A 13,892-nucleotide genomic window follows, 5' to 3' on the forward strand; every position below is an offset into this window, starting at 1 on the left:
GGTCGGCAACTACACCACCTCCGCTTTGCTGATGACATCGTTCTAATAACACCAAACATTAGCCAAGCGGCACAAATGCTGAACGACTTTGACTGTGAATGTGGAAAGGTCGGACTACAGCTGAATCTTACGAAGACAATGTTTATGAGAAACAGCCTTGTTCCTGACGCTCCATTTGCTCTCAACGGAACCACCATCTCTGAATGCAACAGTTATATATACCTAGGTCGAGAAATCAACATGATAAATGACCTGGCACCTGAGTTGCGCAGGAGGAAGAGAGCGGCTTGGAATGCCTTCAAGAGCGTTGAAGAAATAACTGAAAGGACAAAGAACCTCCAGCTACAAGCACATCTCTTTGATTCCACTGTTCTTCCTGCATTAACATATGCCTCAGAGATCTGGACCTTATGAAAACAGGATGAGAACGCTATTCAGGTCTCTCAAAGAGGAATCCAAAGAGCTATGCTTGGAATATCACGATTCACTCAAATGAGGGATAGAATCCGGAGCTCTGATCTTCGTCAACGCTCAAGAATCAGGGACGCTGTCTCTTTTGCCAAGACATCAAAAATCAGATGGGCTGGACACGTAATGAGGTTTACAGACAACCGCTGGACTAGAGCCATTACTGATTGGATTCCACTGGACATCAAAAGATCGCGTGGACGCCCACCTACAAGATGGTCAGACTTCTTCGTCAAGACCCTGAATGATCGGTTTGAGGCTCTGCATGTTCCTAGAACGAACAGATACCATTGGGCTATGCTAGCACGCAACCGGGATGAATGGAGACGTTACTGGCACCAGCTCGAGTAAATCGATGAATAACGGGGATTAAGTGATTAAGTGATTTATTTTTGGCTTTTGTCCACATCTGATATGCTCAGTGGTTATTCCTGGTTGTTCACTCAGAAATCACTCCTGGTGGTGCTCAGGGTCATATGGTATGCTGGAGATTGAATCTGGGGTGACGGCATGCAAGAAATACATGTTGCACTATCAGTCTAGCCCTGAATTAATATTTTGTGTTTTGGATGGAAATGTGAAGAATTCGATTCTCTGGTTCATATGGGAATTCTATTCTTACATATTTTTTTTCTTTTTGGGTCAAACCCAGCAATGCACAGTAGTAACTCCTAGCTCTGCTCTCAGGAAATACTCCTGGTGATACTCGGGGACCATATGGGATGCTCTGAATTGAATCCGGTTTGTTGCATGCAAGGCAAATGCCCTACCCATTGTGCTATCACTCCAATCCTATTCTTATACTTTTTTAGAGACAACCATAGTGCTATTCATAGAGATTGAACTAGAGGACATTCAAACCCACAATAAATAGGGTTCTTTTCTCAACAAATCCCCCAATAACACTGGTTGATTTCCAATGATTTTGATATAAACCAGTCTCAGTAGTCTATGAGGTCATCTCATTATTGGTTTGATTTGCACTTGCCTAATCACAGGGAACACTGAGCCCTTTTTCACCTGTCTGTAGCCACCTGCATGTCTTCTTTGAGGCAGTGGTGATTCATCACCTTTCCCCATTTTGAGATGAAATTTTTTGAATTTCATTTTGTAGTTCAGCTTGTGAGCGTTGTATAAAACGTGGGCATTTGTCCTTTGAAGTATGGTGTGAAAATATTTTCTTTTGCTCAGTACTTTGTTTTTGTATTATAGCTCAAGATTCCTTTACCTTTCTGAAGGCTGAAAGTTTTTTCTCTGGGTCTGTAATGCTGAGGGGGCAAGGGGAAGCCTCCATATGGAAGGCAGTGAAAAATCAGGTTGACATTTTCTTTTTTATGAGCTAAAATGTTTGTGTTCATTTCACAATTATATTGTAACTCCCAATGATGTCGTACTTGATCTTTTGCGCTTGTACCATCAGGTCCTCGATGGGTGCATCTGATGCTAGCATATGAGCATTGAAAGTACAGACAATAATTTTTGTCTTTCTCCGTTTTGGCAGCCTAGTTCGGCTTTGAGATTTTATCAGCTTCTCCTTCCTCATCCTTCTCAACGCTGCCGTATTGGTGACTCCTTCAAGGTCAGGGGAATGAGACCCTTTGTAATTACTGGATTGGGCATATCGAATACACAACGAATAGCTTGCCAGGCTCTGCCGTGGGGGCAGAGTACTCTCGGTAGCTTACCAGGCCCTCAGAGAGGTATAGAGGCTTTTGGGGCGGCCTCTAATTGCCCTTGTAGGTGTTCCCATAGATCAAACCATATTTGAACCCTATCAAATATGGTGAGGCAATCCTGAAAGATGGGTATTAAGTGTGTTATATTGTGTCGTGCGGTTGCAAAGTGGTCCAGAAAGTGTCCTGGAGCGTGGCGGCGGCCAGATAGTGGAGGTAGTGGAGCTCTGCCGCTGTGGTATTTATCCTGTACCGGTAGGGGTAGCCTGGGTCTTCTGTGTGTAATCCAGTACCCGGTTTGCAGGTGGTTGGTAGGGGCAGACAGGGCAGGGTAGGGTGGTCCCCTGGTTTTAATCCCTTCATCACCTGTGGTTGGTGGGAGCAGGCAGAGGATCTCTGTCCCCCTGTTCCGTTGAGCCTGGAGTCCAATGTCTCAGGGTTCCACTTATTTTGTTCTGTGGGGATTCAGTCATGCGTGAGTCTCGGCCCAAGCATCTGGAAAATGTCCTGGATCGTGGCAGCGGCTGAGTAGTGGAGGTAGTGGAGTACGACATCATTGGTCTGACTGAGACAAGAAGGGATCAATCACATCATTCTGTTTCCGACACTGGAGAAGAACTGTTCCTCGAAACAAGCGATAGAAGAAGCATCAGAGTCCTGTCAACACAAACTTGGCCATGAATATTGCTTCATTCCAATGCCTAACAAGCTGAATCGGATGATTACACTTGAATAGATGTGGCTCACTGTCAGCAGTTTCTATCTTCATTGTCTATGCCCCGACATCAATTATGATGGAGAAATTGAGAAGTTCTACATGGAGCTAAAGAAGTTCTATAAAGAAGACCACACCTTCTACAAGATCATTGTTGGTGATTTTAATTCCAAGATAGGACCGAGAAGATCAGCCGAAGAACTTCACATCGGGACACATGGCCTAGAATGGAACGAACAAGGTGAGAAACTAAGACCATCCATGGTAACTAACAATTCCAGAATGCTGAATCTAAACGTTGGACATAGGAGTCTACCGGTGGATGGTTCCACAACGAAATTGACCACATCATATTCAATCGACAGTTTTGCCTGACTGATGTCACTGTTGTCCCAAAACTCCAAAGGGGATCGGACCACCGTCTCCTTCGTGCAAAATTCTACTTCACAGAGTGGGGAGAAAGGGCTGTAAAGTTTAAGAAGAGAACTCCCAAAATGACCACCAACTGTAGGCTCTTTGACACTATTGCTGCAACACGGGAAGATCCCATTGTTGACAACATTGACGAGGAATACGATCGACTGGTTCATCACCTCCATGATTGTGTGAGGAACACTAAGAGAGAGATAGAAATAAACAAAAAAAAGCCTGTCTTCGAAAACTCTTGAGCGTATTCACCAGGTGACTTGGCCCATGCCTCAGGCAACCGCAAGGGAACATCTAAGCTTGCAAAGCAGTGCAGAGATGAGATAAAGGAAGACCTCAAAGAGGGAAGAGCAGCAGTGCTGGTAGATGTGGCAGAAGCCAGGAAAAGCATTCGTAACGCCTGCCTGTCCTTTGCCAACTATAAGACCAAGATGACTGCCTTCTGACATCCTGAGGGATCTATCACATTTTCCAAAAGGGCAGTGGAGAACATTATCCATGACTTCTACTCAGATGTCTTTGATAGCCATGTCCACCTGCCCACATGCCAAACTCCACAGGATGAATATGTCGTTCTCAACATTCTCCTTTCGAAATCCGACACGCCATTTCGTTGGTAAAGAAACGAGCAGCACGTGGCCCAGTCAAGGTCAGACCTGAACACCTGAAGAACCTGCCATCAGTACTCATCAATACACTGGCTCGGCTCTTCACACGTTACCTGTATGAATGCAAGGTTCCGTCCCAATGGAAAACCAGCAGGACTGTACTACGGTACAAGAAGGGAGACATCACGACATTGGCAACTATCACCCGATCTGCCTATTGTCTGTCATCTACAAGCTGTTCACTAGAGTTATCCTGAACAGGATTGGTAGAACACTAGATAAAGGACAACCCTGCGAGCAAGCTGGGTTTCGCAAACGATGCAGCATAATCGACCATATCCACACGATAACCAAGCTCATTTAGGTTTCTCGGTAGTTCAAGATGCCGCTCTGTCTAACGTTCATTGATTTAAAGAAGGCCTTTGATTCTGTTGAGATGGAAGCGGTCACTGAAGCCCTAGCCAATTAGGGCATTCAAACTCAATACATCAGGATCCTTCGTGAGCTGTATTATGGATTCACTACCAGGATTTCATCATTCTACAAAGAAGTGATCATCCATATCAAGAGAGGAGTTTGGCAGGTTGATACCATTTCACCGAAACTCTTCAATGCCACCCTCGAGATCATCATGCACCGACTAGAATGGGAAGGAATGGGTGTTAAGATAAACGGTTGGCAAATACACTACCTCTTCTTTGTTGATGGCATCGTTCTAACAATAACAAACATTAGCCAAGTGGCACAAATGCTGGCTGACTTTGACCGTGAGTGTGGAAAGATTGGACTACAGCTGAATCTCACAAAAACAATGTTTATGAGAAACAGCGTCTTTCCTGACCCTCCATTCACTCTCAATGGGACAGAGATCTCCAAATGCAACATTTATGTGGTCCTAGGTTGAGAAGTCAACATGACAAATGATCTGGCACCTGAGTTGCACAGGAGGAAGAGAGACGCTTGGAATACCTTCAAGAGTGTCGAAGAAATAGCTAAGAGGATGAAGAACCCCGGCTCCGGGCACATCTCTTCAATTCCACTGTTTTTTTTCAATTCCACTGTTCTTCCTGCATTGACATACGCCTCAGAGACCTGGGTCCTACAAAAACAGGACGAGAATGCTATTTGGGTCTCCCAAAGAGGAATCGAAAGAGCTATGCTTGGAGTATCACGTTTCACTCAAATGAAAGAAAGAATCCGGAGTTCAGACCTCCATCGATGATCAAGAATCAGGGATGCTGTCTTGTTTGCCAAGGCGTCGAAAATTAGATGGGCTGGATACGTAATGGGATTTGGAGACAAGCGCTGGACTAGAGCCATTACCGACTGGATTCCATGGGAGTCAAAAGACTGCGTAGCCGCCCACCTACAAGATGATCAAACTTCTTCCTCAAGAACCTGAAGGATTGGTTTGAGGTTCTTCGTTTTACTAGAATGAACAAACGTCATTGGGCTACACTAGCACGTGACTGGGACAAATGGAGATATTACTGGCGCCGTCTCAAGGAAATTGATGATTAATTGTAAGTCAAGCGATCAAGTGATCGAGTGATTGTAAATTCCCACTTTGAAGGACTGCAATATTTCTTTTAAAATTTCATTTTTATAAAGTTGTTTACAATAATTTATTACATTCAATATTTCAACACCAATCCCACCACCATTACACCTTCCCATCACCATTATTTTGAATTTTTCCACCAAAACTCACACCTGCCCCAAAGGCAGATGCTAAATAATTTCTTTTCTATTGCTTGTTATGAATAATCCACTAAAATCATCAAAAAGAGAAAGGAGTAACCCCTGTGCAATACTGGGTGTGACCCAAAAAGCAAAAAAGAAAAACAGGCAGTGATAATGTTGGATCTAACTGGCACCTTTATGAGCTTCCTGCAGTTGTTTATTTGGGTCTTAATATTTCTAAAGTCTGCAATAAAGATTGAGAAGTGCTGAGGACGAGAAGGAATAAAATTCCTTCCTGACCCTGGGTGAGCAGATTGTTTAAGGAAACAACCCTCACAGGATGTGAAATAGTAGTGATAATGTTGGGACTAACTGACACCTTTATGAGCTTCTGGCTGCTACTAATTTGGGTTTCAAGGTATTGTGTGAATATTCTTTTGGTCGGAGGCACAGAGGCAAGACAGGCGAGAAGAGTATAGAAAGCATGGGGAGGGCCAAGGCATCGATCTGGCTCGAGGCAAAAAGTGACTGACAGAGGCCTTCTTTTATTCTATTTTTTATCAGTTACATCCTAATGACTTCATTACAGAGAAAGAATCACTGATGAGAGTACAGACAGTTATAGGATAAGCATTCTTCATCAGGGAATACACTCTTCTGAAAGCTATCTTGTCAAATCTATGTGGTCATGATTAAAACGTCAGAGGAAGATACGGAAATGGACACATAGGCTATACAGATGACGTCCCCTAAATTCTTTTATTTATTTATTTATTTATTTATTTATTTTCTTTTTTTTATTAGTGAAAAACCATGAGGTACAGTTATAGGCTTACAAATTTTGTGCTTGGGTTTCAGTTATACAATGATCAAGTCCCCATCCCTCCACCAGTGCCCGTCATCCATCCCCATGGGTCCCAGCATCCCCCCCACCCTCATCCCCCCCCCCCCCCCCCGTCCCATCCTGCCTCTGTGGCAGGGTATTCCCCCTTGTTCTCTCTCTCTTCTTTTGGATACTGTGTTTTGCAAGAGAGGCTTTGAGTGGCAATCATGTTTGGTCTATCGACTACTTTTAGCATGCTTCTCCCACCCTGGGAGGGCCCTCACAACACCCTTCATTTGGTACTCTCTTCTCTATCTGAGCTTCCTTTTCACCTAGAGCCTGTGGCTGGCCTTCCATTCATGGAGCAAAATTCCTGGTACTAATCTCAGCCATTCCTGTGTGTCACTCTCCCTTTTTGTTGCTTTATGTTCCCCAGATGAATGCAATCTTTCTGTGTCTATCCCGCTCTTTCTGACTCATTTCGCTTAACATGATACTTTCCATGTAGTACCACTTGTATGTAAATTTCATAACTTCATCTTTTCTAACAGCTACATGGTACTCCATTGTGTAAATGTACCAAAGTTTCTTTAACCAGTCATCTGTTCTTGTCCCCTAAATTCTTGAGGTACATTTCCGGTAGGGCAAAGAGAAGACTCATACTGATACTGGATTGTCAACCCAGATTAAGGATGGGTAAGGAAGGGGAAAACTGCTGCCTCGTACCACCAAGATACGGTAAGACCAGGTGGGTGTATGAAGGCATGCTGTCCTCCTCCAGGTCATCAGACTCACAAGTTTTAGGTTGCCCACTGAATGTGAAAGTGGGGCCTCAGTGCTGCTTCCTGCTTGCAGGGCAGTGTCTAGAGTCTCATCGTAATGTCCTGACTTAGCACCAACACAAAGTTTGTAGAGTCTGCAAGAGAGATAGAGAAATGCTGAGGCTGAGGAGGAATAAAATACCTTCCTGGCCCTGAATGGGCAGATTTTTGAAGGGAACAACCCTCACAGCATGGGCTTGGGTGAGTCTCCTGAAGGAAGGTCTCAGGGCCCATGTCTTCTGTCTGTCTATAGCTCTTCCAAGAAACACTCAAGTGAAAAAGAACGCATTTTGTTTTAAACAGGAAAATTTCATCTGTGTTTGATGTTGGGGGCTGGTGGATCGTTGGGGATTTTGGTCACATCTAGTGATGCCCACGGTTTACTCCTGGCTTTACACTCCTGGCAGGGCTTCTGGAAACATATGAGATGCTGGGGATTTAATCCAGACCAGAAAATGGCCTGCCTGGTACTATTACTTTGGCCCCCAATATCTGGGAACTTGTTTTTAGATTGTCATGGGTGCAGAGGAGACAGTCAGCTCATTTTTGGACATATCGTCATCACTAAATTTCCTAAGTGGGACTGGGTTTAGCCATGAAAGCTGATATAATACTAGAAATAATTTGATTTTTTTGGGGGGGGATTATTGTAATCTCTGTTAGGGCACGGATCAAAATCTCCCTTTAATCTCCCTTTAAGAGACTCCAGAGACTGCAAACAGCAAGCAGGGTTTATTGTAAGACTGGCTAACTAGGGTTGAGGCGCACGTCCGGCAGGATGTGCAAGACCCCGAGCTTCTTCAAAGGGGATCTTATATAGGCCTTCACTGGCCGTTTTCAGCAGAGCCCGTACATGTCATAGCCTATGGATTTGTAACAACCCATACTTTCCTGACCAATCCAATATAAAGTACATCACTCCTTAGCCTATAGTTTAAAGATCAGCATTTGTGTCAGTCCTGGTTTTTAGGGCAGTCCTGGGTCTTGTGAGAGACATCTGGTTATCTGGTCTGACCCCTACCCTTCTCGTGACTTGCAACTCGGGGCACTGTATCTGAATTCCTTGCTCAGGGGCAGAAACACCAGTTATTTTGCAATGCGGGTTGCCGTTAAGCTAAGCTAAATTAATTCTGGTGGTCCATTTTGGGCTTGTCCCTCACACTTGTTGAAGTCCTTCTTTTGGACATGTATTCACAGTCACGGTCACTGGCCTCCCGTTGTTCATTGATTTGCTCTAGCTGGCCCAGTAACGTCTCCATCATGAGACTTGTTACTGTGTTTGGCATATCGAATACGTCACGGTTAGCTTGCCAGGCTCTCCCGTGCCAGCAAGATAGTCTCGGTAGCTTGCCGGGCTCTCTGAAAGGGGCGGAGGAATCAAACTCGGTTCGACCATGTTGGCCGCTTGTAAGGCAAATGCCCTACCGCTATGCTATCGCTCCAGCCCTGGACATTTATTATGAAGCCTTTTCCCAAGGCTGTTCCAGGGTCATACTGTTCAGAAACACAGTGTAAAGTGCAAAGGTGCTTTATTAACATCAAACCTGCAGGTTGGAAGATGGTAGATTAATGCGCTTAAAACAATTTTTCCTGCGCAACAACATATTTTTGTTTTGTTTCATTATTTATTACATTGAATTGTGATAGCTGAGTTCTCACTTTTTACACTTGTGTTGACTTCTATTATTTTGAATTGAAATCACTGTCTCTCACCTCCTGCCTACTCAAGTACCCAGGACCTTCCACATGTGACATTCAATCTTTTTTCTTCCCCAGAATGCCCTTCTTTCTCAATATTGCCTGATTGTTATCATTTTCAGATAAATTGGTGGATGAATGACTTGTTATCATTAGATACAGGCCACTCCCTTAGTAGAGGATTTTACCAAAACAGAAAAGAGGAAAACACTTTTTTTTTCTTTTTGGCTCACACCAGTCGAGGCTTAGGGATTACTCACTGGCTCTGCACTCAAAAATTACTCCTGGCGGGTGCTCAAGGGACCATATGGGATTCTGCAAATCGAACCCAGGTCGGCTGCATGCAAGGCAATTGCCGTTCTCTTGTTCTAGCCACCAAAAAATCTCACATTTTTAATAGGGTGGCTTTAAACCATGAGTTACCCAAATTAAGAATAAAACTCACCATATTTAGTGCCCTGAGGTACACCTTTTTATTTTTTAATCTACAATCCTAAACTAAGTAATAATTAGACTTTTGTGGGAATTTTAAGGAATGACATTTGCCTTTTTAAGTTTTCTGCTTTCCCTCACCTCTTTATTATTGTAGGGTTCATTGAAGTGTCAATCAGTTCTCTTTTTCCTTTCCTCTGTTTATTGGGATGTTGAAACATCTCTGCACTTGGAATGGATAAGGGAGATGTGGGTGACATGATCTTTTGTCTTTCTCCTGGGGACTCCACCGTCAGAAGAATCGGGTTTCTAACCTGACAATTATATTTCCTACACACATAAGGATTATGGATGTGGACCTGGACATGGGTTTATCCTTGAAAGATGAACAGCTTGATCTGAATGACTTCTTTCCCCCCACGTCCCTGCTTTATGCTGCTCCTGGATTTGGGGGACCTTCAGCCCTCGGGCTAGTGAACTGCCAGAGACAAACCCTTTGGATTGGTTCAGCAGATTCGATCTCCAAATCAAAACAGTCCCAAGAGGCTCCATTGGACACGCAGATACCCAAACCTGTGCCGATGCCTTTAGTCCACGCAGCGGCTCCACTTCTTCAACACTTCTAACTTTCGAGCTGCTGGATGACTGAATGTTCTGAATTCTGACCCAGATACCTCCATAATAACCATGGTATGTCAATGGAGTAAGGAGAACTGCATGAGGCTGCACACTGAAATGCCATTTCAGAGTGATGGAAACAATAAATGATCACAAGCACATCTCGTGAATGGGGGGATTGTAGATTGCTCTGTAGGACCAAGTTAGAACTGTAACGTCAAGGTGCTAAGGAAGTTTAAGAGGGAATCATCCAGGAGGTGTTGTGCTGCCATCAGGTGAACCTGTACTCACAGGGCAAGTTCATCAGCAACCTGATGGTACCTTCAGGCTTGCTGATACCCCCAAATTGCTTCTAAGCCTCTGATCAGACCCCAAAAACTCAGGACTAAGTTTCCTGAGAAATTAAACAGCCAAAAGGTAGGTATGTAGGAGCCATACCCACAAACCACCTATGCCTCAGCTAAGAAACCTCAATTATAGGCCTTGCTTCAGAGACCCATAGATAAATCTCAAAAGAGATCAAAAGCCACAGTTAATCTCAGACCCGCTCACAGCAGAAGGGACCGGGAAAATCAGAGTGGGGCCATTTCAGCACGGTGCCTGCCCTAGCAGAGCCCCTGGCAGCAGCTTGATCCCTCAATTCAAAATCCATCATCTCAAGATGGACCTCACAGAGATATAATCTGCTGAAAATTCAAATATGCGGGGTTTGTTTCTGATTTCTCTAGGCTTTCTCAAAGTCAGGATGGGATACCTTCCCCACTTCCCTGCACTTCGGGAAGCCTCAGCAGTTATATCAACGTCTCAAAGCTGCCACCCAGTTTTTAAAAAAGTATGCCTACCTTACTTTTGCGGCGAAAATACTGAATGCCCTGAGCAAATATGATGACCTCAAGTGCCCATATTTTCAAACCATATTGTACAAACAGAAGAATAAGAATAAGAATAAGAATAAGAATAAGAAGAAGAAGAAAAAGATGAAGAAGAAGAACAAGAAGAAGGAGGAGGAGAAGGAAGAGGTAGAGGAGGAGGAGGAGATGGAGAAGAAGGAGGAGGAGGATGGGGAGGATGGCGAGGATGAGAAAGAGGAGAAAGAGGAGAGGGAGAAGTAGAAGAAGAAGCAGAAGAAGAAGCAGAAGAAGAAGAAGAAGAAGAAGAAGAAGAAGGAGGAGGAGGAGCAGGAGGAGGAGGAGGAGGAAGAGCAAAGAAGACGAAAGAGAAGGAGAAGGAGAAGGTTAAGAAGGAGGAGAAGGTTAAGAATGAGAAGGGGGAAGAGGAGGAGGAGAAGAAGACGGAAAAGAATAAGGAGAAGAAGAAGAAGAAGAAGAAGATGAAGAAGAAGAAGAAGAAGATGATGATGATGATGAAGGAGAAGGAGAAGGAGGAGGAGGAGGAGAAAGAGAAGGAGGAGGAGGAGGCGGAGGGGAAGAAGAGGAGGAGGAGAAGAAAAAGAAGATGAAGAAGAAGGAAAAGTAGAAAAAGAAGGAGGAGGAGGAGAAGGAGAAAGAGAAGGAGGAGGAGGAGGACCTGTAAAATGATGAGGAGGACGGTGAAGAGGATAAGGAGGACGGGAAAGAGGACGAGGAGGAGGAGGAAAAGGAGAAGGAGGAGAAGGAGAAGGAGAAGAAGGAGAGGAAGGAGGAGAAGGAGTAATTTCTGAGTGCAGTGCCAAAAGTAACTCTGGAGCCTTGATGAGTGTGACCCCCCGCCAAAAAAAAAAAAACCAAAGATGATGATAGGCCATCCTGTTCGGTCCTTTATCTACTTTATCAGCACATATCTGCCATTCAGATCGATCCCTCCAGCCATCATTGACTTCGTGATCCCTTCTCTATCCAGTTCCCTTCTCCCCCAGATTTTGAGGCAGGCTTCCTGCGTGAAGCATTCTTCCTGTCCCTTTTCTGTACTGTCCGTTGATGTCAGTCTCACATTATTATTAAATTACAAAAGTTTTATATTCCACAAATAAGTGAAGTCGCAGAATAAAGTTTAGATCCATGAGACAGCAATGGGCAAGGAAATGTTACATATTATGATAGAAATCCATGTTTGAATTACTTGTTGCTACGGTTGTCAGAATCGAAGTTAAAGGGCAGTGGTGGAGGTAGAGAGAACAGTGGTCTGTAGACTCAGTGAGGAAAGCTAACATTCATGTTGATTTAAGTAAACAGAGAACTGTATACTGATAAGTATTAATAGGAACCATGGAACTGCTTTGGGGAAGTGTTTCTGTCTATTAAAATAACCACATTGGGAACCCTTATAAGTTTCACACGTGGTATTTTACATTGTAGGCCCTGTGGCCCCTCTAACTATAAAACTACAAACATGGATTGAAATATCATTTCACCTGTTAGTTTTTGCCACAGTCATAACCGTTTAACAAGGAAAACCAGTTCTCAGAAGGAAGGTGGAAGGGAACAAGAGAGACAGCTGGCCAGAGCACTCTCTGCTTCCCAAACTTAATGGTATTCAACATTTGAAGGAAAGACATGTCTCCTATTTAAATTAGAATGTTCCTTCCCGGAGTCCCTTGGAGGGGAGCGGGTTGAGCTTTCCTCCCCGCCCCGACCAGGGCTCCGGCAGCCGAAGACCTCCAGGACCTCCAGGACAAGCCACCACCATGCTGAGACCACTCTCCGCACACATGAAGGTACTGGCAGAGGGACAAAGCCACGCGGGTTCCGGGGCCGAACCTCCAAGCCTACTCGAATTGGAGTCGAGCATCTTCCACCCAGATCCTCCAAATTGCAGTAGGCGGGGGTCACACCTACCACCTGGCCCCCTGGCGCCGTGTAATCCCATCAGCGGCCAAGACTCAGAGACTATAAAATCCAGATCCCGGAACCGCGCGGCCGCATTCGCGGCCGCGTGACATCTTAACAGAACTTTTTTTTTTTATGACATATTATTGTCTTATTCCTACTTTGGACAAACTTGCAGGCTATCGAATGTAGCCTGCCCACAGGGCAGAGTCTGGCAAACTCCCCGTGGCGTACCAAATATGCCAAATACCAGTAACAATGATGGGTCTCATTCTCCTAAATAGCCTTGAATATAATCTCAGGGCTAGGATGAAAGAGACGTTACTGGGGCCGGCTCGAGGCAATCGACGAATAACAGGATGATGAAATGAAAAATGAAATGAAATGAGCATAGAATCTTCCTTTACTAACCCATTCCTTTGACTTTTCGAGTGTCCTGTTGTGTTTTGGTTTAGTTTCAGAGCACCTCAGAAATACTTCTCCCATGTAGCCTTTCTACTCTCTTGTCCCAGATTTTTTTATTCCTTGTCCTCTGTTGAAAGTCTTTGTTTTCATTGTCTCAGAAGTCATTCAGACGGGGTGAAGGAAAAGGTGAGACTGAAATGTGCGGGCAGAATTTTGAAAAGTTTATGGTAGAGAGATGAACGATTGCAGCAAGAATAACTCTGGCTATACAAGACTTCCATCATTCACAACATAATTTTATTATTGTTATATAACAATTATTTTAGGAATTAATTTCTGCATACATTTATTCTTGCATTCTTTTTCACTAAGAAAGTTGTTTGCATTGCCATCACAGCCACCATAGGAAAACCGCTCACATCGTTGAGTGTCTCTATTGTAAAACCATCTTGGAAGTGAAGCCCTACAAGGACCAGTCTCCTCAGGAAGTAAGCAGATGTTGCTGTCTTTTCTTTCTCCTGTGGTTATAAACAGATGAAGTGATGGAGAGGTCAGGATTATCAACTTACTTGTCAGACTGATGTGCCAGGAGTTGTCATGGTCCTGCAAATACCATGTCCCTCTATTCAGTAATCGTGTTCTTGCTCACCATTTTATTGTTCAATATTTCCTAAACTGTTTATTCCCTTAAACCTTTTCTAATTTGTATAAGAAAATAATTCCTCTTACACCTTGAGGAAGACTCACTTGACTGATA

This window comes from Sorex fumeus, unplaced genomic scaffold (assembly GCF_029834395.1).
Source record: "Sorex fumeus unplaced genomic scaffold, SorFum_2.1 ptg000044l, whole genome shotgun sequence".
In the NCBI taxonomy this organism is placed as follows: Eukaryota; Metazoa; Chordata; class Mammalia; order Eulipotyphla; family Soricidae; genus Sorex; species Sorex fumeus.